At 45.1% G+C, this 26,025-nt stretch overlaps 1 protein-coding gene across 3 annotated transcripts in view; it reads left to right on the top strand.

Annotated features, from left to right (window-relative positions):
- The first annotated feature begins 936 nt into the window (after positions 1–936).
- The window catches only part of ACACB (acetyl-CoA carboxylase beta), a 295,391-nt gene continuing 270,302 nt past the window's right edge, over positions 937–26,025 (top strand). For 2 of the 3 annotated variants that reach the window (XM_069759519.1, XM_069759501.1), the window contains exon 1: positions 937–1,006. The gene's annotated coding sequence lies outside the window, so the exon portion shown is untranslated. Of the gene's footprint in view, positions 1,070–26,025 lie in introns of all 3 variants that reach the window. The other variant, XM_069759510.1, reaches the window with a different exon arrangement.

The raw sequence follows: 26,025 nt of genomic DNA, 5'->3' as shown, positions 1-26,025 counted from the left end.
ATGGATCCCAGGGCCTGAAGGAGAGTCTCCTCTCCTCCAAACCCTGGGTACCAGCCGCACATGAAGCGCTCACTGTACGCATTGTGGGCATAGCCACATGCGTAAAGTGAGGGTTTAAATGCAATCCTATGGAGGCTGAATTGCCGCGATTCCGCAGAAATAATGAACATGCTTCGGATTTTACCGCTATGCGATTCGGCAGCGGGAAAATCAGCAGCAGGAACATCTGCAGTATGGGCACAGCAACTGCAAAATCCCATAGGATTGCATGGAAACGCGATTAAATGTTTCCGCTGTGGCAAAAATGCGGAAGAAACGAATAAAAAAACTCAACGTGGGCACACAGCCTAAGCCCTCACAAGGCCATATTAACAGAAAAATAAAAAAGTTATGGCTCTGGGAAGGAGGGGAGCGACAACCGAAAACAGCGCTGGTCATGAAGGGGTTAAAACCTTGAGAAATTCCATAAAAAAGCATTAAAAAGCCAGAAGCGTGGACTAGAATGGAATCTGTATGAGGAGCTCAAGGAATCAACCCCGATCTAGACGCTTCAGCGCTGAGGTCCTCGCTCCAGCAGATCCGATGTAGTCACACAGCTCTGAACCGTCTAGAGCGGAGCGGCTACAATGAAGACCACGAAAAACGACCTCCGATCTATTCGCACCTGCGTAAGAAGTTACAGACTTCGTCACAGGTCTATGAGGCGCATAATATATTAATAATATAATGAGACTACTATTTTGTCTCTATTTTCCTGCCATTTTTTCAAAGACTTCATAAAACTCTGCCTGCAGCCCACCCCAAAATGGCTGCGGTAAGCCAGTGACTGGGCGGAGTGGAGGAGCCGCTCTACCGGCCGCCGCCTGCTCCTGTGCAGGGTGAGGACTGCAGCTGTAGCCACGCCTCCCAGTGCCTCGGCTGATGGGCGTGGCCTGTGGCTGTCAGTTTGCCCTTATGTGTACACACAGGACAGAAGCAGATAACAGCGGGCACACGAGGATGGATGGTAAGCGGTGTGCATGGATGTGGAGGCTATAAACACCGGTACTGCACCAGAGGCTGCACCTGGGTCAGTATCACTGCTTGCTGTGCTACACTGCTATTACATAGTGTGCACTTGTCCTGTAGAATCAGGGTCTGTGCACTTGTATTGTTTTCATGGCAGTAGTGGGGCATGGCTCCTCCTGGGCATCAGATCATTGGGGACCAGTGTGCCCCTGTCTATGTCTGACCACTGCTCTGCACCCCTGTCCATGTCTGACCACTGCTCTGCGCCCCTGTCCATGTCTGACCACTGCTCTGCGCCCCTGTCCATGTCTGACCACTGCTCTGCGCCCCTGTCCATGTCTGACCACTGCTCTGCGCCCCTGTCCATGTCTGACCACTGCTCTGCGCCCCTGTCCATGTCTGACCACTGCTCTGCGCCCCTGTCCATGTCTGACCACTGCTCTGCGCCCCTGTCCATGTCTGACCACTGCTCTGCGCCCCTGTCCATGTCTGACCACTGCTCTGCGCCCCTGTCCATGTCTGACCACTGCTCTGCGCCCCTGTCCATGTCTGACCACTGCTCTGCGCCCCTGTCCATGTCTGACCACTGCTCTGCGCCCCTGTCCATGTCTGACCACTGCTCTGCGCCCCTGTCCATGTCTGACCACTGCTCTGCGCCCCTGTCCATGTCTGACCACTGCTCTGCGCCCCTGTCCATGTCTGACCACTGCTCTGCGCCCCTGTCCGTGTCTGACCACTGCTCTGCGCCCCTGTCCGTGTCTGACCACTGCTCTGCTCCCCTGTCCGTGTCTGACCACTGCTCTGCGCCCCTGTCCGTGTCTGACCACTGCTCTGCTCCCCTGTCCGTGTCTGACCACTGCTCTGCTCCCCTGTCCGTGTCTGACCACTGCTCTGCTCCCCTGTCCGTGTCTGACCACTGCTCTGCACCCCTGTCCGTGTCTGACCACTGCTCTGCTCCCCTCCCCTGTCCGTGTCTGACCACTGCTCTGCTCCCCTCCCCTGTCCGTGTCTGACCACTGCTCTGCTCCCCTCCCCTGTCCGTGTCTGACCACTGCTCTGCTCCCCTCCCCTGTCCGTGTCTGACCACTGCTCTGCTCCCCTCCCCTGTCCGTGTCTGACCACTGCTCTGCTTCCCTCCCCTGTCTGTGTCTGACCACTGCTCTGCACCCCGTCCACATGATCTTATGGGTTCCATGGATCTATTTTTACTTGTTCTCCGATCACCTGATATTCCCAGCATGGGCCACCCCAGTACATGATCCGCTATGAGACACCGTGACCTTTGGCACACTTATGCCAGCGGATCACAGAGAGGCCTGTATTTTGGGAATTGTGGCACGGAAGAGCGAGCCTGCAGGTAAACCATTCCTGGCAGCACCCTGTGCCCCTGCCCTGTTTTCAGATCTTCACACAACCTGTATCTTCAGCAGGCGGCCTCGCCCCTGTGTGATTGTAGACCTTTATTCCAGGGCAACAGAAGATTTATGGATCTTTTCAGATCCGTGAAGGTTCTGATCCTCTGTACCTGAGCTGTGGATGCCACCACCGGTACGTAGGAGAGAGGATACCCAGTGAACCAGAGGCGTAGCTAGGGTATTGGTTCAGGGGGGCGAAACCTACGAGTGGGCCCCTAACCATGTAACCTTGATTACAACTCGATGACGCACCCTAATAGTGGAGCAGAACCTCAGCAGATGACCGCTCTATTACTGAAAGGCCGGCTTCACACTTGCGAGTTTTATGGACGTAAGAGCGCAGAAACTACGTCCGTAAAACTCGCAAAACATACGGCACAATTATTCTCTATGCCCCTGCTCCTATAATAATAATCTTTATTTTTATATAGCGCTAACATATTCCGCAGCGCTTTACAGTTTGCACACATTATCATCACTGTCCCCGATTGGGCTCACAATCTAGAATTCCTATCAGTATGTCTTTGGAATGTGGGAGGAAACCGGAGTGCCCGGAGGAAACCCACGCAAACACGGAGAGAACATACAAACTCTTTGCAGATGTTGTCCTGGGTGGGATTAGAACCCAGGACCCCAGCGCTGCAAGGCTGTAGTGCTAACCACTGCGCCACCGTGCTGCCCTATCCTATCCTATCCTATCCTATCCGCCGTATTAAACTGATCAGTATTATACGGCTTTCTACGGCCGTAGAAAATCGCAGCATGCTGCGTTTGTCACCGTATTGCACAAATTAAACGTCAATGAAAGTCTATGGAAGCCCCAAAAATACGGATCACACACGGACCAGCAGTGTGACTTGCGAGAAATCCGCAGCGCTGTTAGAGAGAAAAGCCGGCAATTCATTGCGGTGTACAGTAAAATCACACTGACAGCTTCCAGTAGAATAGGTAGAATAAATGTCTACACATAGAATAGGTATATATATATATATATATATATATATATAATCAGTGAGACACATATATGTATATATATTATTACTTCATACAGCGCGAGATAGCTTTAAAGCCGGTAATTCAATTACCGGCTTTTGCTTTCTCCTTCCTAAACCCGACATGATATGAGACCTGGTTTACATACAGTAAACCATCTCATATCACCATTTTTTTGCATATTCTAATATTCTACACTACTAATGTCAGTAGGGTGTCTATGCAAAATTTGGCCGTTCTAGCTAGTAAATTAAGGGGTTAAATGGCGGAAAAAATTGGCGTGGGCTCACGCACAATTTTCTCCGCCAGAGTGGTAAAGCCAGTGACTGAGGGCAGATATTAATAGCCTGGAGAGGGTCCATGGTTATTGGGCCCCCCCTGGCTAAAAACATCTGCCCCCAGCCACCCCAGAAAAGGCACATCTGGAAGATGCGCCTATTCTGGCACTTGGCCACTCTCTTCCCATTCCCGTGTAGCGGTGGGATATGGGGTAATGAAGGGTTAATGCCACCTTGCTATTGTAAGGTGACATTAAGCCAAATTAATAATGGAGAGGCGTCAATTATGACACCTATCCATTATTAATCCAATACTAGTAAAGGGTTATAAAAATACACAAACACATTATTAAACATTGTTTTAATGAAATAAAAACAAAGGTTGTTTTAATATTTTATTGAACGCCCAATCCAATCACTGAAGACCCTCGTTCTGTAACAAAAAAACATAATAAACCAACAATATCCTTACCTTCCGCAGATCTGTAAAGTCCAACGATGTAAATCCATCTGAAGGGGTTAAAATATTTTGCAGCCACGAGCTTTGCTAATGCAACATTGCTCATGTCTGCAAAACCCCGGAGAATGTAGGTAAAGTAGGTCATTGACCTATATTTACCTGCATTTGCGGTGAGGCGCCCTCTGCTGGTTGTCCTCTTATGATCTCGAGCCAGGGAGCTTTCTAGGAAAGTTCCCACGATCTAGGAACAGCCAGCAGAGGGCGCCTCACATATACATGGATCCCTTGTATATCCGTATGTCGGTTTTGCAAGCCTGCGATAAAAACACGCAGTACGGATGACATACGGATTACATACGGAGGATGCCATGAGCAAAAAACGCTGAAACACCCTGCCTACGGAGGAGCTACGGACCACTATTTTCGGGAATTTTCAGCGTATTACGGCCGTAATATACGGACCGTATTTTCATACGCTGAGTGTGAAGCCGGCCAAAATCTCTATATAAAGACCAATATAGTAACATAGTAAGATAGTTAGTAAGGCCGAAATATGAATATTACCGCCATATGGTCAGTGGTAGATACTAGTCCTACAGAACATATAACAGATCACAGTACAGTTGCAGATAATCACTTACCGCTGACGTTCTTTCTGATGGAATCGTTCATTTTTTCCCGTCTTTTTCCATCTGGCCCAGACCGACATGACAACTTCTTCCAGCCACAACTCGCCTGCAGAAAATACAACAAAGACACGTTTCACACCTCATATTCCAGCCCCATCATCATCTATTCCCAACCTGCACAAACTCCTCATCCTGCTGATACCCCAATACTGAGCAGCTGCTGCCCCAATACTGAGCAGCTGCTGCCGTATGTGACCCTATTACTGCCCCTGATACCCCGATACTGAGCTGCTGCTGCCGTATGTGTCCCTATTACTGCACCTGATACCCCAATACTGAGCCGTTGCTGCCGTATGTGACCCTATTACTGCCCCTGATACCCCGATACTGAGCCGCTGCTGCCGTATGTGTCCCTATTACTACACCTGATACCCCAGTACTGAGCCGCTGCTGCCGTATGTGTCCCTATTACTGCAACTGATACCCCAATGCTGAGCCACTGCTGCCGTATGTGTCCCTATTACTGCACCTGATACCCCAATGCTGAGCCACTGCTTCCATATGTGTCCCTATTACTACACCTGATACCCCAATCCTGAGCCGCTGCTGCCGTATAGGTCCCTATTACTGTACCTGATACCACAATACTGAGCCGCTGCTGCCGTGTGTGTCCCTATTTCTGCCCCTGATGCCCCAATACTGAGCCACTGCTGCCGTATGTTACTGCACCTGCTGTGTGGTTCTCTGTGCCCTCTAAATTCTAAAGCACCCCTCTATAATATAGTAATGCCGGGTGCAAGTGCCCTGGAAAACCATGCCCATATTTTGCCCCCTAGAAAGTAATATTGCCCTGTGTGCCCCTTTGATAGCCACAGTAACCTACATTCCCCTATAACAATAAGTGCCCACTTTACATTTAATAATGTCCCGAGTCTCCCCCCTGTACAGCTCCCCTATGAACAGCAAGATGCTCTCTTATACACAGTATAATGCCCCCTCACTCTATAGTACCACCCACACAGTATACTGACTCCTTAGTAGCCCCCAAACTGTTTGATGGCTCCAACAATGTATAATGACCCCCACACTGTAATCTCCATACTGTATGGTGGCCCCCTAAATAGCCTCCATATACAGTAGCATAATGCACCAAATAGTCCACAATATACTATAATGCACTCCCCATAGGCAGACTATAGCATAAGGCAGCCCCCATAGGCAGACACTGTAATAAGGCGGCAGACCCTGTAATAAGGCAGCACCCCCATAGGCAGACCCTGTAATAAGGCAGCACCCCCATAGGCAGACCCTGTAATAAGGCAGCACCCCCATAGTCAGACCCTGTAATAAGGCAGTACCCCCATAATCAGACCCTGAAATAAGGCAGTACCCCCATAGTCAGACCCTGTAATAAGGCAGTACCCCCATAATCAGACCCTGAAATAAGGCAGTACCCCCATAGTCAGACCCTGTAATAAGGCAGTACCCCCATAATCAGACCCTGAAATAAGGCAGCACCCCCATAATCAGACCCTGTAATAAGGCAGCACCCCCATAGTCAGACCCTGTAATAAGGCAGCACCCCTGTAGGCAGACCCTGTAATAAGGCAGCCCCCATAGTCAGACCCTGTAATAAGGCAGCCCCCCATAGGCAGACCCTGTAATAAGGCAGCCCCCCCATAGGCAGACCCTGTAATAAGGCAGCCCCCCCCCCATAGGCAGACCCTGTAATAAGGCGGCAGCACCCATAAAAAATACATACTCACCTCTCTTCTTCCTGGTTCCTGCGCTGCTCCCGCTGATTTCCTGACATCGGGCGCCGAACAGTGACTTCATCACTGACAGGGGGATGATGGGAGTAGGAGCGCAGCGCTCCTCCCATCATTGCGATCAGCTGTATCGGCTAAATGCCGGTACAGCTGATCTTCCGATGAGGGTGGGGTCCCACTGCTGGCATCGAGCCCCCCGCCTGCTCGGGTCCCCATAATGGGCGGGCGGCAGAACAGGGAGATCGATTCTCCCTGCTCTGCCGCAAAATGTAACTGTATCGGCGCGCTGCAGTACAGTAGCATAGCTCCGGGTGGACCCCCTCAGAGCATCGGGCCCGGGGCGCCCGCACCCTCTGCCCCCTCGGTAGCTAAGCTACTGCAGTGAACCCCAGTATGGCTGAAATCACACTGTGCACTGGCGTTATGTTCAGGACACACTTTTGAAGAACATATCTAAGGCTAGGTTCCCACGGTCAGTAATCGCCGCGGGTTGGATGCTGCATACCTCCGAAGTGACCAAATGTTACAGTATAGTGGATGTGATTTCAAGAAATCCCATGTCCACTATGCGCCACAGACACCTGCGGATCACCTGTAAGAGAAATCTCACCCATACAATGTATTGCACGCTGTGATTCCGCACGGTTCAGTGATCACATGCGGATTTACCTGCGTTCATTAGACGGCAGCGAACATGTGCTGCATCCAAAGCACTGCCACTTCCGGATCATGGGCACCCAACATGCTGGTACTAGCCAGACACATGTCCACGGACCCCCTCTGTGACATGTGCCCCCTGAGTAATTACCGTATATACTCGAGTATAAGCCGACCCGAGTATAAGCCGACCCCCCCTAATTTTGCCACAAAAGACTGGGAAAACTTAATGACTCGAGTATAAGCCTAGGGTGGCAAATGCAGCAGCTACCGGTAAATGTCAAAAGTAAAAATAGATACCAATAAAAGTAAAATTACAGTGCCGGCAAAAAAAATCTTTACATTTGCGCAGTAAAAGAAAACTTTACATATAAAATCCACATCATAATTTCACTTTTTAAAAGTGTGCACAATGGGGGAGATAATAAAAAACTGTCTAATATTAAAGCTGGCTTTGTTGCAAATATCAACCAATCAACGCTCAGTTTTCACTTCTCTGGTAAAGCGAAAGCTGCCCTCTGATTGGTTGCTATGTGCTGCTCAGCCGCTTTTGCTATTTGGCAGTCTTGTAAAGATTTTTTTTTGCCGGCACTGTAATTGAGACATCAGTAGGTTAAGTGTTTTTGAATATCCATATTGAATCAGGAGCCCCATATAATGCTCCATAAAGTTTGATGGGCCCCATTAAATGCTCCATATTAAAATATGCCCCATATAATCCTGCATAAAGGGTAATAAGGGCCCCATAAGATGCTCCATAGACACATTTGCCCAATATAATGCTGCACAACCGTTATGGCCCCATAAGATGCTCCATACAGACACTTGCCCCATTATAGTACTGCACAAACGTTATGGCCCCATAAGATGCTCCATACAGTCACTTGCCCCTTATAGTGCTGCACAATTGTTATGGCCCCATAAGATGCTCCATACAGTCACTTGCCCCTTATAGTGCTGCACAATCGTTATGGCCCCATAAGATGCTCCATACAGTCACTTGCCCCATTATAGTGCTGCACAATCGTTATGGCCCCATAAGATGCTCCATACAGTCACTTGCACCATTATAGTGCTGCACAATCGTTATGGCCCCATAAGATGATCCATACAGTCACTTGCCCCATATGCTGTGGCTGCGATAAAAAAAAAAAAAAATCACCTGCTCACCTCTCCGTCGCTCAGGAACCCCGGCACTTTCACCTGCTCCTCGTTCAGGTGCGGCTCCATCTAGCACTGACGTTCAGCAGAGGGCGCGCACTGACTAGTCATTGCGCCCTCTGACCTGAGCGTCACAGCCAGAGGACGCTGATGACTGAGCCGCACCGGAACGAGGAGAGGTAAATATCGCGCAGCGCTGCGCTCCCCCCCTCCCCGTTTACTTACCTGCTCCTGGCGCGGTGCAGTCCCTGCTACTCCCGACGCTGCATATTCTTCCTGTAGTGAGCGGTCACCATTACCGCTCATTACAGTAATGAATATGCGGCTCCACCCCTATGGGAGGTGGAGCTGCATATTCATTACTGTAATGAGCGGTACCATGTGACCGCTCAGTACAGGATAACAGAAACATATGCACCACTTCTGCATTTATCACCCACTCCTGGTTTTAAATACACATACTGATGTACAATACTGACCAAATACTGCTAGTGTGACGGCAGCCTTATAGGTATATTTTTTTTTAGTAAAATGTAAATTATTAATTTATTCTATAAACTACTGACAACATGTCTCCGAAGTTCCAAGCAATAAATGTTGTATTTATCTTCTAAAAATGAGGAATGGTCAAAATAACAAAAAAATGCATTGCTTGCAGACCTCAAATAATGAAAAAAAAACAAGTTCATAATCATTTAGAAACAACAATACTAATGTTTTAACTCAGGAAAAGTTCAGAAATCAATATTTTGTGGAATAACCATGATTTTTAATCACGGCTTTCATGTGTCTTGGCATGCTTTCCACCAGGATAACCTTGTATGGGGCTTAACAGTTGATTCCTTCTGCTCAGGCAATGTTCCCCAACTCTGAGGACTGGTTTTTTCCAGCAGGACAATGCTCCATGCCACACAGCTAGGTCAATCAAGGTGTGGATGAAGGACCACAACATCAAATCCCTGTCATGGGCAGCCCAATCTCCAGACCTGAACCCCATTGAAAACCTCTGGAATGTAATCAAGGGGAAGATGGATAGTCACAAGCCATCAAACAAAAAAGAACTGATTACATTTTTGTGCCAGAAGCAGTGTGAAAGACTGGTGGAAAGCATGCCAAAAGGCATGAAATCTGTGACTAGAAATCATGGTTATTCCACAAAATGTTGCTTGGAACTTCAGAGACGTGTTGTCAGTAGTTTATAGAATAAAAGAACAATTTACATTTTACTCACAAATATACATATAAAGAAGAAAAATCAGACAAACTGAACATTTTGCAGTGGTCTCTTAATTTTTGCCAGAGCTGTATGGGCTCACGTACACATATAGCTTTGATCGCTGCTATTAAGGTACCGTCACATTTAGCGATGCTGCAGCGATCAAGACAACGTTGCCGATCGCTGCAGCGTCGCTGGAGAGCTGTCAGACAGACAGCTCTCCAGCGACCAACGATGCCGGTCCCCGGGTAACCAGGGTAAACATCGGGTTACTAAGCGCAGGGCCGCGATTAGTAACCCAATGTTTACCCTGGTTACCAGCGTAAAAGTAAAAAAACAAACAAACACTACATACTTACATTCCGGTGTCTGTCGCGTCCCCCGGCGTTCTGCTTCCCTGCACTGTAAGCGCCGGCCGTAAAGCAGAGCGGTGACGTCACCGCTGTGCTCTGCTTTACGGCCAGTCGGCGCTGACACAGTGCAGGACTGCAGAACGCCGAGGGACAGACACCGGAATGTAAGTATGTAGTGTTTTTTTTTTTTTTTACATTTACACTGGTAACCAGGGTAAACATCGGGTTACTAAGCGCGGCCCTGCACTTAGTAACCCGATGTTTACCCTGGTTACTAGTGAAGACATCGCTGAATCGGCGTCACACACGCCGATTCAGCGATGTCTGCGGGAGATCCAGCGACGAAATAAAGTTCTGGCCTTTCTGCTCCGACCAACGATGTCACAGCAGGATCCAGATCGCTGCTGCGTGTCAAACACAACGATAACGCTATCCAGGACGCTGCAACGTCACGGATCGCTAGCGATATCGTTGTTAAGTTGGTCAGTGTGAAGGTACCCTTAGTGGCATATTTTTGCTGTATGACGCAGCCAGCACCTGCTGTAGCTGTAGTGGGCTCAGTTCTATACTTAGCCCATTCCATAGACCTGCTTCTAATGTAAATATGCATGTACATCCTAGTGTGGATGTGCTGCGCATTGCAGCTTTGTCCCATTCATATTCCCAGGTCTGATGTTCCATCTACAACATGTGACGGCTGCAGTCAATCACTGCCCTCAGCAGTGTTATGGCAATCTCCTCTGCATTACCGAGACCATGATTGACTGCAGGGGTCACCACTGCAGCATTTCCAGCAAAGAATTCCAAGGAACATGGAAGGTGGCCCTGGAGTGTCAGTGGCATCAAGGCTTAAGTAATGTGTTTGTTTGTTATTTTTTTTAAGTTATAAGAATTTGCCTTTTATTTTTAAATGAACAACATCTATAATGTAAGTAATGCAGACACATATACCAGTTCGGTACCTTTTGGCATTTGTTTGCCCATTTTCAGACCCGATTTTATAGAGGGTAATCTACCACCACGTTTTTGCCACCTAATCTGAGAGCAGCATGATGTAGAGATAGAGACCCTGATTCCAGCAATGTGTCACTTGCTGTAGCTGTGATAAAATCACAGTTTTATCAGCAGGAAAGGCTAGAAAATGTGCTGCCATGTAGTCCTCCATATTCATGAATTATTTATAGCCCCGCCCTCACCAGAGATTGTAAGCTTTCTGCCTATGCACAGTGTACACATAAAGCTGCCAACCAGTGATGTGGGCGGGGTTGTATAGTGCTCAGTAGGTAGATTGGCTGCAGTTAAAACTGTGATTTTCATCATACTGACAGCAAACAGACCAGTAAGTTATACATTGCTAAAATCACGGTCACTGCCCCGATATCATGCTGCTCTCAGATTACACAGCAAAAACCTGAGGATGGATTCTTTTAAACAAAAAAAGTATCCTATTGTTCTGTTTGGACAGGACAAATGCGCCTGAACATCTTTGTTCTGGCTACTACGGTAGATTCCGGAGAACCTGTGTCTTAAAGAGGTTTTCCACTACTACGACAACCGCTTCTCATACTCTACACTTGGTCCCGATAAAATAAAAAAGCTTTTACTCAACTCTCTGCAGGGCTCCCGTGTTATGACACGTGACCTTGGTGTCCAGTCGGCGCTGGCGTCACTGTCTCCTACAACAAGCAAAAGCTGACAGCACTCACAGTCCTGGGGCGCCCGTTCAACATCCAGGGAACCGTCCCGGATATAGTCAAGCCAAGAAAAGTAGAATGAACAGCGCTCCATCCGGGTGTAGAAATCTTTGAAAATCTTTTTTCAAAGATTTCTACACCCGGATGGAGCGCTGTTCATTCTACTTTTCTTGGCGTCACTGTCTCCGTCATTGGACAAATTTAACATGAAAATTAACTCGGACATCAGCTGCAGCCCGGACTTCCTCTTCATGTTCAATTTGTCTGAAGGCGGAGACGCCAGAACCGAGTGGATGCAGGGGTCACGTGTCACAATAACTGCATGGGATCCCCAGGGAGAGCTATTGCTGGCACAGTGGCAACAGCGCTTGCACAGGAGGCGAGTATAAGGGATTTATTTTATTGGAGACAAGTGTGGGGTATGAGGAGGGGTTGTCCAAATAGTGGATCCTAAAGGCCTTCAATGTCCTATCGGTCTGGGTCTGGCACCCCTGCCAATTATTGGTGGCCGACTGGAAGTGCTCACTGGCCATCTTTTGATAGCGTCCGCTGCATTTGTCTACTATTGATTTGAATAGGATTTGAATAAGAGGCATTGGATGTGCAGTACCCTGCTGCGGCCACTATTAGAAGACATAGCAGGTCTGAATGTGACCATTTCCGGCCGGTGTCCACATAGGCGGGGGTGCTGGGTGTCACCCCGACCGATCAGACGTTAATAGTGGACAACCTCTTCAAGTAATAGCATTGAAATAAATAAAAATTCAACCTTGATTCAAACACCATCTTCTAGGGCAAGGATGGGGAATCTTTTTTTTTTTTTTTTTTTTTTTTCTGCCAAGGGCCATTTGAATATTTATACCATCCTTCGGGGGCCATACAAATGGTGCTCTAATTCCCCCTCACAAAGTAAGTGACTCTGGCACTGGTGTCAGTACTCAATCTGTTATTGCAAGTGCATCAGCGCTGAGTAGTGAACACTGCGTGTGCATGCTCACAGAGCAAAAAGAAACTAAAAGGCTGGTGACCATCAGAACACCGCTGCCTGCGGGTCCAAGCACTGTGGTCCCCAGGAATCTGCCCGGGGGCTGGAGCTTCCCCACCCCTGTTCTAGGGCATGATTTTGCTTACAATATAGCAGAATACAAAGCAGATGAAAGCTTCCATTACAAATATTAAACAAGCTTGTTTTTGTGCTTTTTGATTCCTAGACTAGATTTTTTATTTCTCCCTGATGCCAGTGAAACCTGATTTTCAATCCAAAAATTTAGTTAAAGGGAACCTGTCACCCCCCTCCCCAGGCGTTTTAAACTTAAAGAGCCACCTTGTGCAGCAGTAATGCTGCATTCTGACAAGGTGGCTCTTTTAGTTATTGGTGCTGTAACTGCAGAAATAATCCGTTTTGTAATTTGTCCTAAATACCTGTCTTCAGTCCTGGAGGCAGGCCTTTCCCCCCCCCTGCTGCAGACGCCTCACAGCCGTCACTCAAGTCTTCTTGGCGCCGCCTCCTCAGCGCTGTTTTGAAATCAGCCGGCGCCTGCGCTCTTTTGTCATGCCTTGGGCAGGCGCAGCGAGCGCTGCCTGTCCTCTGTCCTCATATGCAGTCTAGCTGACTGCGCCTGTGCGGACGCCCTGCCTGTGAATCCCAGCCCCTCGGTGTGAATAAATCAGAAGAATCATCCTTTTTCCTCCAAACACAGCAAGTGGAGTTGATACCAAAAAGTTCTATTTTGGCCTCATCTGACCATATGACATTCTCCCATGCCTCCTCTGGATCATTCCGATGGTCATTGGCGAAATTCAAATGGGCTTGGACATGTGATGGCGTGAGCAGGGGGGCCTTGCGTGCCCTTCCAGATTTTAATCCATGACGGTATAGTGTGTTACTAACGGTAATATTTGAAACTGTGGTCCTAGCACTCTTCAGGTCTTTGACCTGGTCCTCATGTGTAGTTCTGGGCTGATTGCTGACCTTTCTCAGAATCGTCCTTACACACGAGGCGAGATCTTGCATGGAACCCCAGATCGAGGAAGATTGACAGTCACCTTGTGTTTCTTCTATTGGGTGGATCTGTTGTCCCTGACATCCAGCCACCAGAGATAACAGCTGATTGATGGGGGTCCAAAGTGTCAAACCTCCATGATCTTACATTGATAACTTCCGTTAAGCTATGTGATCAATATAAAAGCAGTGAACAGCCTCTTTTTAATTAGTGAGACATTTTGATAGAATAAAATGTATAGTATAGTTGTCCATACAAATTTGATCTGCTTGATCAGCCAACAGCTACCTTTCAAAACCTCCCTATACACATGCATACTTCTCTTTGGTCAAGCATGCATGTGTTAACATTGGGGAGAAGGAAAGAAGCCTTTCGCAGACTTCTCTAATGGCAGCTTATCACCCTGAGCACAAAAGGAGTGGGCAGTCAACTGCCTGATCCTTATACCCCCAATGGTGTTGGGCAGGGGCTAGTCCCGCCATATTAAGCAGATATACTGTACATGGTGTATTGTTAGCTGCAGAGTTAGCAATATTGTCCAGCTGTGGGCAGAAAATTCTGTACAAGTCACTTCTATAGCTTATTTAAATTTTTTTTTTTTTTTTCCTTCTCTTGGCTGCTTTTTAAAAGGATCGTCCGACGTTCGGGTACAAGTCTGCAGTCACTCTGTGTGACTGCAGACTTGTGAATCCTATTCCTCACATCTCATACTGTCACAACTCATTTTGTGGAATTCGTGACAGCTCTGGTTCTGTTTTAATTTAAATGTGTTTTTTCCTTTCAGGCCAGCAAGGGTTAATATCAGTTTCCTTGCTGGCAGTTGGTGTGTTTGCTGGTCAGCTGTTGTGGGTGGTGACCACTCCCACCATCCTTTAAATAGTCACTTGATGCATCAGCTGACTGTTTTTGATAAAGTTTTTTCTATGTAGACCAGCCTTGCTGTTGCAGCCCTCTGGTGTCAGCGCTGAAACTGCTACTTCTGTGGAGTTCCGGGTCCTGTTTCTGTATCCTCTGCGGTGTAGAGCTTGGCAGCAGAGCCTGCTTGTCACTATCCCCTGTGTTTACACCATCTGCAGTGGTGAGGCTAGCGTCCTTGCCGGCCAGTGCACTAGCCAAGGTTTAGTGAGGTGACAGCTAGGGACCAGGTACATGACGGCGGCGGTGAGGAAGGATCCGCATAGGGCGTTAGGGGAGCTTAGGGACAGGCTCAGGCTGAGTTAGGTGTCCCATCCCTCGTTCCCTACGATTAGTGCCTTCCTCCCCCTTTTTCCATCCCGTTGATGGTAAATATTGTGCTGTCTGCTGGACGGACCCTTGTGGGTCGTGACATGTGCACTATGCGCTGTAAGGATTTTCTGGTGCTGGCATACATGTGGTCACATGCTGACTAGATGGGCATGGCCTTACTCAATGCAGCACTGGAAACGGTGGTCATGTGACCACAAGTATGTGATTTACATACATGTGGTCACATGCTGACTAGATGGGCATGGCCTTACTCAATGCAAGCAAAGTGAGCTTGGCCAGATACATTTTGTCGGAATGTGGCCATAAGTATGCAAATAGTGGCCTAAGGCCGGGCAATCCCTTTGTTTCATTTATGTAGCAAATTTGTATGGTACGCATCGGTAATATAGTGGCCATAGAAATTGTGTCCAATTCTTTACCGCGATGAGTCTTTATATCTACAGTTTTGTTTTGTTTTTCTTTTTAGAGTGTGATACATTCCAGAAGTTAAAGGAAACCAGTCACTTGATTCATGCTGGCCGAAGCATGTATCACTGGATGCATAGTATTTTTTTTCTGAAATACTTTAGTATAGTTTGAAAAACCACTAGAAGCCGGACCAGTCCAGCAGAGCCCTCGGCAGATTTCTCCCAGTATCGCTCCAGTTGTTTGACAAATCTCTCCTACAATTTGGGATAGAGCTGTGCAAGGAGAAACCGGTTGGGAGCGGCATCCGATTTGTCTAATTTCTCCCTATAGTCCCCGGCTGGCTCCTAAAAGTATTTTTTTCTCTGAAACACTGGAGCGTTTGAGTAAAACATACCTGACTGCAATCATGCAACCAGATTCTGATTCTTATTGCCGTGGTGTTATTAGAGTGAATGATTCTCTTTAAAGAGATTCTGTCAGCACGGAATGACTGTCGAAACCAAGTGCAGGCCCTCGGTACCAAGTGCAGGCCCTCGGTACAAAGTGGCGTGACCAAAAATTTAACTGCATCTTCCTGCCTACTTCTTTTCTCTTTATCTCTGCCCCGCTCTTCTTTGATTGACAGCTCAGGCTTTATATAGCCAAAGAAGGGTGGAGATCAACAGAAAACAAGTAGGTGGGAAGGTGTAGTTAAATGTTTGGTCATGTCAAGGGTGCACCGAGGTCCTGTACTTGGTTTCAACCGTCATTCTGTGCTGACAGAGTGCCTTTAAGATCCACTTTAAAAAACAATCCATGTGAAATAGACATTTCCGACTTTGCTGCCATATGACCCTGATTTTATATGCTGGGCATGCAAAAATTTTTTGGGGGGCAAATTTGGTATAAATGGTGGCATGGCTTTATTTGAAACCACTTGTATTCTGATGAAGGCTCTGAACAGAACCACCACGGAGGTGTTAACTCTTTGGTCATACTCACAAATTTAGGCCATGTTCACACGTTGCGGATTTTACCACGGATCTGCAGTAGTTTCCCATGCGGTTTACAGTACCATGTAAACCTATGGAAAACCCAATCCGCTGTGCACATGCTGCGGAAAAAAACGAGCGGAAACGCAGCATTTTTTCCGCAGCATGTCAATTCTTTGTGCGGATCTGCAGCGTTTCTGCACCCATTGGCTTGCATTGAGTCGGGCACATCACATCCGCAGCAAAACCGCAGATGTTAAAAACATTTGCTGTTTAGCAGCGAATGAAATGCTGCAGATCAAGAGGAGGGAAGTGTGTGGGCGGAGACTGCGCGTGTCTGTGTGTGTGGGCGGGCTGTCCATGGGTCTGGAGGGGGTCTTGGGGGTGTGTGTGCGTGCAGGCATCGTTCGATGGGACTACAAGTCCCATTGGCTATGCCTGCTACGGTGACAGTGATTGACACATTAGCCAATGATGGGACAGTACTAGTCCTATTATCCGGCTAATGTGTAAAAAAATAAATAAATACACACATATACAGTACATACAACATATTACATACAGTACATACAACATGACATACAGTACATACAACATATGACATGCAGTACATACAACAGTACAAACATAACATACAATACATACAACACACAACAGTTCATAAAAAATGACAGTACATACAACATATATAACAGTACAACATATAACAAATACAGTACATACAACATAAGACATACAGTACATACTACATACATACAGTACATACAACAGAACATACAACACACATATAGAACATACATACAGTACATACATAGACATACAGTACATACAATATAGAGTACATACTCACCATCACCTTGACCCCGAAGCCATTGCTCACCTGTAAAAAAAAAAATTAAAATAATAAGCAAACAATATACTCCCTGTGTCTGCAGATATCCAATTAAAATGAGTGTCCCACGACAATCTCCCGTGGAGAGCAGCCACATCAGCTGATACGACCGCTCTCCAAGGGCTCCAGCAGTACAATGAGGGAAGGTATCCTTCCGCAATGTAGTCTTCTGCTGCTGTGAGAAATAGTCATTCTCACTTGTGGCACTGCTGTGTAGGAAAATTCCCACGCGGCTTTGCCATAAAGTGAGACCCTGAACTCAGGTAACCTCTTCAGTGATTCACTGCAGGAGCCATTGTCTCCTGTCAGTGTGTCACTGGAGGCCCTATAGAGCAGGGACATCACCCGGTCACCATTCTATAGGGGAGATCGTCGTGGGACACTCGTTATTAATTGGACTGCGTCGGACAGGGAGTATATGGTTGGTTTATTATTTTTAATTTTTTTGCAGGCGATCAAGTATGGGAAGTATGGTGAAATTAAGAATATTAAAATACTTTTTTCTGGCTGTGTCTTTTTTTTTTTTTTTAAACTCTTTCACTACTATAGGATTAGTAATGGATAGGCGTCTTATTGACGCCTCTCCATTACTAACTGGGCTTAATGTCACCTTACAATCAAAGGTGACATTAACCCCTTATTACCCCATATCCCACCGCTACAGGGGAGTGGGAAGAGAGGGGCTAAGTGTCGAAATTGGCGCATCTCACAGATGCACCATATCTGGGGCAGCTGGGTGCTGGTATTGGTAGCCGGGGGAGCAAATATCCATGGCCCCTCTCTAGGCTATGAATATCAGCCCGCAGCTGTCTGCGTAGCCTTTCTGGCTATAAAATATAGGGGGACCCACGTCATTTTTTGAGGGGTTCCCCCATTTAATAGCCAGTAAAGGCTACGCAGACAGCTGCGGGCTGATATTCATTGCTTGGGAAGGGCCATGGGTAATACCCCCTTCCCAGGCTACAATTATTGGCCCCCGGCCATCGGCTTTCCCCCTCTGGCGCAGAAAATTGCGTGGGAGCTCCCACGCCATTTTTTCAGTTTTTTTTTTTTTTTAATTAAACATGTTCATTAATCAATATCGGCCTTGCTATTATATATCTATGGATAAATCTATAGATGGATGTCTATAGATACATCTATAGGTATAACTATGGATATATCTATCTATAGATCTATTCATAGATAGATCGATCTATCTATCTATCTACTTTCACACATCAGGGTTTTGCCGTGAAATGATGAATCCGGCCTCCGAATCCATTTTTTCATGCATTTTTCCTTTCAAATCATGCACAGTTTCCGTTCGTGTTCTCTCTCTCTCTCACTCACTCACTCACTCACTCACTCACACTCTCTCTCTCTCTCACACTCTCTCTCTCTCTCACTCTCACTCTCTCTCTCACACTCTCTCTCTCTCTCTCTCTCTCTCTCTCTCTCAAAAAACGGATCCGTTGCATCAGTTTTTCACCATTTGCATCGGATCAGTTTTTTCAAAAATTAGCCGGATCCTGCCTGACGGAAAAAAAATGATGTGTGAAAGTAGCCTAACTATCCATATATCTATCAACATCTATCCATAGATATATCTATTCATACATATATCTATAGATAGATACATAGATCTATCTATTCATATATCTATAGATCTATCTATATATCTATCTCATTCCTTCTATCTATCTATAGATAGATACAGTGCCTTGCGAAAGTATTCGCCCCCCTGGAACTTTTCAACCTTTTCCCACATGTCATGCTTCAAACATAAAGATACCAAATGTAAATTTTTGGTGAAGAATCAACAACAAGTGGAACACAATTGTGAAGTTGAACGAAATGTATTGATTATTTTACATTTTTGAAGGAAATTCAAAAACTGAAAAGTGGGGAGTGCAATATTATTCGGCCCCTTTAACTTAATACGTTGTTGTGCCACCTTTTGCTGCGATTACAGCTGCAAGTCCCTTGGGGTATGTCTCTATCAGTTTTGGACGTCGAGAGACTGAAATTCTTGCCCATTCTTCCTTGGCAATCAGCTCGATCTCAGTGAGGTTTGATGGAGATCGTTTGTGAACAGCAGTTTTCAGCTCTTTCCACAGATTCTCGATTGGATTGAGGTCTGGACTTTGACTTTACCATTCTAACACCTGGATACGTTTATTTTTGAACCATTCCATTGTAGATTTTGCTTTATGTTTGGGATTATTGTCTTGTTGGAAGACAAATCTCCGTCCCAGTCTCAGGTCTTTTGCAGACTCCAACAGGTTTTCTTCAAGAATGGTCCTGTATTTGGCTCCATCCTTCTTCCCATCAATTTTAACCATCTTTCCTGTCCCTGCTGAAAAAAAAATGCCCAAACCATGATGCTGCCACCACCATGTTTGACAGTAAGGATGGTGTGTTCAAGGTGATGAGCTGTGTTGCCTTTATGCCAAACATATCGTTTGGCATTGTTGCAAAAAAGTTCGATTTTTGGTTTCATCTGACCAGAGCACCTTCTTCCACATGTTTGGTGTGTCCCCCAGGTGGCTTGTTGCAGACTTTAAACAACACTTTTTTATGGATATCTCTGAGAAATTGCTTTCTTGTTGCCAATTTTCCATAAAGGCCAGATTTGTGCTGTGTGCGACTGATTGTTGTCCCATGGACAGACTGTCCCACCTCAGCTGTAGATCTCTGCAGTTTATCCAGAGTGATCATGGGCCTCTTGGCTGCATCTCTGATCAGTCTTCTCCTTGTTTGAGATGAAAGTTTAGAGGGACAGCCGGGTCTTGGTAGATTTGCATTGGTATGATACTCCTTCCATTTCAATATGATCGCTTGCACAGTGCTCCTTGGGATGTTTAAAGTTTTGGAAATCATTTTGTATCCAAATCCGGCTTTAATCTTCTCCACAACAGTATCACGGACCTACCTGTTGTGTTCCTTGGTCTTCATGATGCTCTCTGTGCTTCAAACAGAACCCTGAGACTATCACAGAGCCGGTGCATTTATACGGAGACTTTATTACACACAGGTGGATTATATTTATCATCATTAGGCATTTAGAACAACATTGGATCATTCAGAGATCCACAATGAACTTCTGGAGTGAGTTTGCTGCACTGAAAGTAAAGGGGCCGAATAATATTGCACGCCCCACTTTTCAGTTTTTGAATTTCCACAAAAATTTAAAATAACCAATAAATTTCGACAACTTCACAGTTGTGTTCCACTTGTTGTTGATTCTTCACCCAAAATTTACATTTGGTATCTTTGTTTGAAGCATGATATGTGGGGAAAAAAGTTCCAGGGAGCCGAATACTTTCGCAAGGCACTGTAGATAGATAGAAGGAATGGGATAGATAGATAGATAGATAGATAGATAGATAGATAGATAGATAGATATGGGATAGCTAGATAGAAGGAATGAGATAGATGGATATATCCATATATCTATAGATATATCTATGGATAGATGTAGATAGATATGGATAGTTAGATACAATGAGATAGATAGATATATGAATAGATATATCTATCCCATTCCTTGCTTCCATCTATCTATGTATTGATAGAAGGAAATAGATCAGTGATGGGCAACCTTTTGAGCTTGGTGTGTCAAAATTCGCCAAAAAAACGAACATAACTTGGGTGGGGTGTCACCTTGAGAAAAAAAACATAATTTTGCGACATGTATAGTTTAAATAACAAATATGTATAATTATTTAACTTACCTGCTTAGTGACTTCTTTGTTCATCTTTCAGTTGGTTTCTTTTGTTGGTCTTGCTATTATTTAACTTGTGTGGGGTGCCGTGAACTAAGATAAGTGAGGGGGAGGGGGAATTCTTCCAGTGATGGCGAACCTGTGGCACTCCAGCTGTTGCAAAACTACAATTCCCATCATGTCTTCACAGCCAAAGCTTTTGCTTTGAATGGCCAGGCATGATGGGAATTGTAGTTTTGCAACAGCTGGACTGTCACAGGTTCGCCATCACTGATTTTAGTGACTTTTTTGTTGCTGAATTTCATTGGCTAAATGTTCAATTGAAGGTTGGTATTTTGTACACTTCAAGCCCATGCAAGCGCTACTAGGTTCATATGTCAATCTGTTTCTTTTGTTGGTTTTGATATTATTTAATGCTGAGAATAAGGTCTCACAAAAGTAGGTAGAGGGAAAAATAGTGAGTAAAGCCATTGCTATATTTTTCAGGGTGCTAAAAGTGTCTGGTAACCTATTCCAGGCACTCCAAATTTCCTGTTCATAGTGGCACTCCTCTTGATTCTCCAAGCGGCACCTTTCTAGATTCTCAAGCTTTGACCTCAAGTCAACGAACACCTGAGCTCAGATGCTGTCCTGAAATTCTGCAAGTTGCATCTCCAAATCATTAATTTGTATCCACTGCAAACCATTTAATTCCAAACTACTGTAGACTACTACATCAGGATACTTAATTATTTTCATGGTCTGTTCTAGGCTTCTAAATTGATTAAATCTATCACTGAACGGGTCAAGTAACGAGTCTAAAACATGCTGGTACTTTATATGCAAGGGTTCCATTTCATTTTGTACAGCTGCACTGGCCTTCTCAAAATACTTTGTTACTCAAGGAAAATACTTATAAGTTTTAGTTTCTACATCTCGCTTGAAAATTTTAAGTTTACTTTCAAAAGCTTTTATGTATCCAAACATAACGTCAATACTTTTGCCAAAACCTTGTAGCTTTAAGTTCAGTTCATTAATATGAACAGAGAGATCTGTAAAAAACATCAGGTTGTTGACCCACTTAGAATCATAGAGCTGAGGAAAGTTTCCCAGATCCTTATCCTCAAGAAATACCTTAATTTCTTCAAAGCACTCCACAAAGCGCTCAAGAACTTTGCCTCGGCTCAGCCATCTTACATTATTGTACATCAGCAGTCCACTGTAGGTGGAATCAACCTCCAGTAAAAGTGCAGAAAATTCTCGCTTGAGAAGGGGGCGAGCAGATATTAAATTAACTATTTTTGTAACAATTGACATTAAGTCGTTTAAGTCAGTGCATCCTGCGTTGGCACATAAAGCCTCCTGATGGATAATACAATGAAAAGGCACAATCGGATGTCCAATACCTTCCGTAAACAATTTAACAAATCCGACTTTTTGTCCCCACCATGTTTGGTGCCCCATCTGTCGTCACTGACACAACTTTAGAGATATCAATGCTTAGGTCACAGAATGTTTGCATAACAACCGTACATATTTCACTTCCTGATGTACTTGTTGGCACTGATACTAACTTTATCAACTTTTCTCTCATTGTGAGACCATCAGAATATCGACCAATAATGGCCAACTGAGCATGTGATGTGACATCAGTAGTTTCATCAAGAGAGATCGAAAAATATTTACAATGACTTATGTCTCTCTTTAATTGATGTTGTACGTTTGTGTTCAGTCTCATTATTCGCTCTTTTATGATGTTTCTACAGAGTGGTAACTCAGATATTCTCTTAATAATTGCATCTTTATTCTGCATATCATGAAATAGAACTGGTGCACATCTTAAGAGAGTTTCTTTAATAAATTCTCCCTCACTGAGTGCTTTTCCATGCTGAGCTATGGAGTGAGCAATGCTCAGACTTGCAGATGTTAAATTTGTAGAGCTTTTTACAAATTTAAGGATGGAATTAGATTGGCTCTTATGAAGGTGTAGCTGCCTGGAAAAGTATTCCTTCCTTTCATCCTCACTTTTTTTCAAGAGCTGGGAATGATTAGTTTCAAAATGTCTATTTATATTCCACGTTCTGCTTACTACCGTTTCACTACATAGAACGCAAAATGATCTGCCATTTTTTTTCTATAATGCCATACATCTCAGTCCATGTCTCTTGAAAGGGTCGGCTACTGCTACTACCACTCCCTTTACTTAACTTTGTTTTTTTATTTTGTGGCTTCTCCATGAGAGGGGCAGTGAGAGAAGATTTATAGTTAGCCCTGCAGGCAATTAGGGGTTAACTAACCTAACTGACCATATGATGGCACATGTAACTGTCTTTTAGGAAAGAGCAGAGTTAATAAGCAGAAATAGGGGTTAATAAGGATGCACAACAGTAATGGTGGTGAAATGGAGTCTGTACTATGCTGCAATATGGCGTTCCTTATGTAAATCAATGGCGGGAAACGGCACCCATAGCACTGGCCTCTTCCAGCCTCCCCCTCACTTATCTCAGTAATGGCCAATGACACCCCACAGTTCACTGGATGATGGTTGCTGTAGTAATCACAGGGCCTGCAGACAGCAATCACCTCAGGCCTCAGAAGTGCGTCCCCCGCGGCATTGCGCTGCTCCCTGCTTCGCCAGCCGGAAGTTCGGGCCTACCGGAAGTCCCAGGCCTAGACGCTCTGCGCCGGAGCTCTGTTGTTTGGGCCTACAGACCTCCGGCACAAACCTCCTGCATGGCATCCGATACGATAAAAAATCCGAACGGCTTGCCATGCTATTTAAAGGATGCTTAATTTCTATGGGGCCGCAGCAGACGGCCGCGTGCCACTGAAAATGACTACGCATGTCAGCACTGACACGCGTGTCATATGTTCGCCATCACTGAAATAGATAATATCTATCCATGTATAGATCTAGCTATCATCTATCTAGCTCATTCCGTCTATCTATGTCTGTCTGTCTATCTGTGTGTGTAATGGAGTGTGGGTTGGACAAATGTAAAAGAGGAGGTTGGACAAGAAATGACATCACAAATCTTTTTTTTTTTTTTATCAATAATACATCTTTATTTAGCTTTCAAAAACACATACCAAATCCGTATCAAAAACGCATAAAAAACGCACCTGCGTTTTCTGCCAAGAGCTGCTGATTTAGTGCAGAAAAATCCACAGGCAAATCTGCAACATGTGCACATACCCTTAGTATTTGGTTAGTTTTTTTACCTCAGTATTTATAAGCCAAAACAAGTAGTGGGTGATAAATACAGAAGTGGTGTACGCGTTTTTATTATACTGACTGTTCCACTCCTGGTTTTGGCTTACAAATACTGAGATTAAAAGCAAAGCCACAAGAGGAATTAAAATTCCCTCAAAAATTCAAGAATTAATATCGCAAAAAATGGAGCAACAGTATTTACCTGCCAGGTCACAGAACTAATGCACGATCAGGATGCAGCAAACCGAAACACTAAAGTTGGCAGCTTTAGTTCGGTGACCTGGTCGAGTAAATACTGTTGCCCTTTTTTGAGGTGTTAATTTACAAATATTGAGGTAAAAAACTTACCAAATACTCAATGTGTGCACGTGGCCTTAGACACCTATATTGTCTATTCTGCACAGTGACAAAACGGCCATCTTAGTTTGCACATGAACAGTCTGCTTTGAATAATGCAGAGATTATATGGTAATTAGAAAACTTTGGCATGACGTTGCCTTGTAAATGCCTTATGTGTTCTGTTAGACTAATGTGGTTTTCTCCAGTCCTTTATCCTCATTTGAAGTGTGACGATGTCATGTGTTAGTGACTACATGTGGTACGCTGTCGAATTTGCTATCTAGACTTCTCAGTTTGCTGGAATCTTTGGATCTGCTATGAAGCAATTCCTGCTAAAAGAATATAAGATAAGGTTACGTGCACATGGCATCAAGTTCAGATGGATTCTTCACGGAATCTGTGTGAAAAAAGAGCTATGAAAGCACCCCATAAATGAACATCATGCACATCAATGTCATACTACATTGCTACTTACAGGTGCCTCTGACAAAATTAGGATATCATCAAATAGTTAATTTATTTCAGTTCTTCAATACAAAAAGTGAAACTCATATATTAGTATCATTACAGAGTGATATCTTTCAAGTGTTTATTTCTGTTAATGTTGATGATTATGGCTTGTAGCCAATGAAAACCCAAAAGCCATTATCTCAGTAAATTAGAATAATTAACAAAAAACACCTGCAAAGGCTTTGTAAGCATTTAAAAAGGTCCCTTAGTCTGTTTCAGTAGGCTCCACAATCATGGGGAAGACTGCCGACTTGATAGATGTCCAGAAGGCAGTCCTTGACAAACTCCACAATGAGGGTAAGTCACAAAAGGTCATTTCTAAAGAAGCTGGCTGTTCACATAATGCTGTATCCAAGCATATTAATGGAAACTTGAGTGGAAGGAAAAAGTGTGGTAGAAAAAGGTGCACAATAAAGGATTGTTAAGGAAAGGCCATTCCAAAATTTGGGGGAAATTCACAAGGAGTGGACTGCTGCTGGAGTCATTGCTTCAAGAGCCACCACACACAGACGTATCCAGGACATGGGCTACAAGTGTCGCATTCCTTGTGTCAAGCCACTCGTGACCAATAGACCATGCCAGAAGCGTCTTACCTAGGCCAAGGAGAAAAAGAACTGGACTGTTGCTCAGTCGTCCAAGGTGCTGTTTTCAGATTAAAGTAAATTTTGCATTTCATTTGGAAATCAAGGTCCAAGAGTCTGGAAAATGAGTGGTGAGGCACACATTCCAAGCTGTTTGAGGTCTAGTGTTAAGTTTCCACAATCGGTGATGGTTTGGGGAGCCATGTCATGTACTGGTGTAGGTCCACTGTGTTTTATCAAGACCAAAGTCAGCGCAACCATGTACCAAAATTTTTTAGAGCACTTCATGCTTCCCTCTGTCGACAAGCTTTTTGGAGATGGGAATTTCATTCTCCAGCAGTTCTTGGCACCTGTCCACACTCCCAAAAGTACCAATACCTGGTTTAAAAACAACAGTATCACTGTGCTTGATTGGCCACCAAGCTCGCCTAACCTTAACCCCATAGAGAATCTATGGGGTATTGTCAAAAGGAAGACGAGAGACACCACATCCAACAATGCAGACGAGCTGAAGGCTGCTCTCAAAGCAAACTGGGCTTC

Source organism: Ranitomeya imitator, chromosome 1 (genome assembly GCF_032444005.1).
Source record: "Ranitomeya imitator isolate aRanImi1 chromosome 1, aRanImi1.pri, whole genome shotgun sequence".
In the NCBI taxonomy this organism is placed as follows: domain Eukaryota; kingdom Metazoa; phylum Chordata; class Amphibia; order Anura; family Dendrobatidae; genus Ranitomeya; species Ranitomeya imitator.
This window is presented reverse-complemented; position numbering and strand designations above follow the sequence as displayed.